At 43.0% G+C, this 2,686-nt stretch overlaps 1 non-coding gene across 1 annotated transcript; it reads right to left on the bottom strand.

Annotated features, from left to right (window-relative positions):
* Window positions 1-381: 381 nt before the first annotated feature.
* On the bottom strand, window positions 382-488 carry LOC137939594 (small nucleolar RNA R71). The gene has a single exon (XR_011109975.1). It is a non-coding gene; the product is annotated as a small nucleolar RNA R71 (small nucleolar RNA).
* Window positions 489-2,686: the final 2,198 nt, after the last annotated feature.

The raw sequence follows: 2,686 nt of genomic DNA, 5'->3' as shown, positions 1-2,686 counted from the left end.
TAGTTACCTGCAGCAGGTGACCGTAGAGCCCTGAGGGATTATTCTATCCCATCCCACTTCACATCACCTTCTTGCATTATATTGCCACCCACTACTGCCGCCAGTTACGAGTTGAAACCGGGTGTGATCCAACTCCTCCCTACATTCTATGGGTTGGAGAAGGAGGACCCATATTACCACATCAAGGAATTCTTAGATATTTGTGCAATTTTCAAATTTCAGAATTTCTCAGATGACTCTATCTGGTTAAGACTTTTTCCATTTTCACTTAAGGATAAGGCCAAGTCTTGGCTTAATTCCTTGGAGGTGGGCAGCATTACTTCATGGGACACATTAGTCACAAAATTTTTGTCCAAGTACTTTCCCATTTAGAGAACTACAGCCCTCAGAAGAGAAATCTCCAACTTTATGCAGCAGGAGGGTGAACACTTTTATGAGGCTTAGGAGAAATGGAAGGATTTGATCCGTAGGTGTCCGCATCATGGGTTTGAGAAATGGCATTTAGTGCAATACTTTTATCAAGGTCTTACACCCCAGGTTAGATCCATGGTAGATGCAACGAGTGGTGGGAGTTTGATGGGTAAGAGTGCTAGTGAGGCGTGGGACTTCTTTGAAACATTGAGTGATCAATCTCAGCAATGGGGTTCATCATTTAATGTTGGTAGGAGATCCCACGAAGCCAAAAGAGGGGGTCTCTATGAGGTTAGTGAAACACCCATGCTCATGGCCAAGATTGAAGGGTTGACTTGAAGAATTGATGCCCTTATGGTGTCCAAGAGTTCACCTACTCCTAACCCTTCTACTGTTTGTGCCATATGCTTTGGTTCATCTCATCCCACACAAATGTGTCCATCTAGTTCATCCTACCCAGAGCTCATTGAGGACTTGAATGCAGTCTAGAATTTTCATAGACCAAACCAGAACGATCCTTTTTCAGAAACAAATAATCCGGGTTGGGCTAGGCACCCAAATTTCTCATGGTCCAAGGGCCCACAGGTTGGGGGTCCTCTAGGGTTTACTCAACCCCAAGCTCCGCGCCCACACTTCACTCAACAGCCATTGATTCCACAAAAACCTTCACTTGAGGATACACTTCAATTATTCATGCAGAATACACAGTCCTCAATTGCTAAACTTGAAATGCAAGTGAGTCAGTTGGCCAGCCACATGAGTGAACAAGCACAAAATAGACTCCCGAGTCAAACCATTCCTAACCCCAAAAGCACACATGAGAGTGGGTTGAGTTCCAAACCCCACCATGAGCAAGCCAAAGCCATAACCACCCTTAGGAGTGGTCGTGAGTTGAATAATGGGGTAGGGACCACTAAGTCTAAGGAGTCAAAGGATGACAATGGGGACACATCATTGGGTGAAGAACCTCTAAGTTCTCCACCAACAGCCAAGCAGATCCCTAACCAAGTCCCACTAGCTCCTTATCCGCAGAGGTTATCGGGCCCACTTAGGAAAGGAGATAGCATGCATGAAACGTTGTAACTGTTTAGTAAGGTTCACATTAACATTCCACTTCTTGATGCTATTAGGCAAGTCCCTGCCTATGCCCGATTTTTGATAGACCTTTTTACACAGAAGAGAAAACAACATGTTAATAAAAAGGTCTTTCTTACTGAGAATGTAAGCTCAATTCTGAAGCACAACACTCCTAAAGTTAAAGATCCTAGATGTCCCACAATTTCTTGTGTCATTGGTGAACATACCATCCAGAGAGCTCTTCTCAACTTAGGGGCAAGTGTGAATTTGCTTCCTTTCTTTGTGTACCAGCAATTAGGTTTGGGGGAATAGAAGCCTACTCCCATCACACTTCAACTAGCTGACCATTCTGTCAAGATACCACGAGGAATAGTTGAAGATGTTTTGATAAAAGTGGACAAATTTTTGTTCCCGGTTGATTTCATTGTTCTTGATATAGAACCAGTAGTCAATGTGACCAATGAAATTCTTGCCATCCTAGGACGTCCCTTCTTAGCCACATCTAATGCTATTATTCATTGTAAAAGTGGTGAGTTGGAGTTGTCTTTTGGAAATTTTAAGGTCTCATTGAATGTATTTAATGTCGGGCACCACCCACTTGTGTCTGATGATCTGAGTCCTGCATTTAAGATAGAAACTGTTATGCTTGATGACGAATCCACTCTTGAATCTTTTGAGTCTTGCATAACATCTTTAGACAAGGACTATTTTGATGAGGAAACATATTTCTGAGAGGTTGATTCTTTACTCAATTTTGTACCTCTGTTGGAGGAAGCTTATGAGGTTATCGCAACTGATCATCCACAAGATCTTCCTCTTGACTTGGACAAACCTCTTGAAACTTCCAAGCTAGATCTTAAGCCACTTCCTCCCATGTTGAAGTATGAGTTCTTGGGGCCCATGAACTCATTACCAGTCATTATTTCCTCTGATTTGAGTACTGAGCAGGAGGAACAATTGACTAAAGTTTTACAAGCACACAGAGAGGCATTGGGGTGGACTTTTGATGCCTTTAAAGGGATTAGCCCCTCCATATGCATGCATCGTATTCATTTGGAGGAGGGGACTAAAGCCTCACGTGAGATGCAACGTAGGTTAAATCCCCATATGCTGGAGGTTGTGAGAGAAGAAGTCATCAGGTTGCTTGTGATAGGAATCATTTACCCTATTTCCGATAGCACCTAGGTGAGTCCAATTC

The sequence above is a fragment of the Aristolochia californica genome, unplaced genomic scaffold, assembly GCF_029961685.1.
Source record: "Aristolochia californica isolate CCGP_79_NKW_82.1479 unplaced genomic scaffold, dmAriCali1.0.hap1 SCAF_8, whole genome shotgun sequence".
In the NCBI taxonomy this organism is placed as follows: Eukaryota; Viridiplantae; Streptophyta; class Magnoliopsida; order Piperales; family Aristolochiaceae; genus Aristolochia; species Aristolochia californica.
The sequence above is the reverse complement of the archived record's forward strand: the minus strand, read 5'-3'. Positions and strand labels throughout refer to the sequence as shown.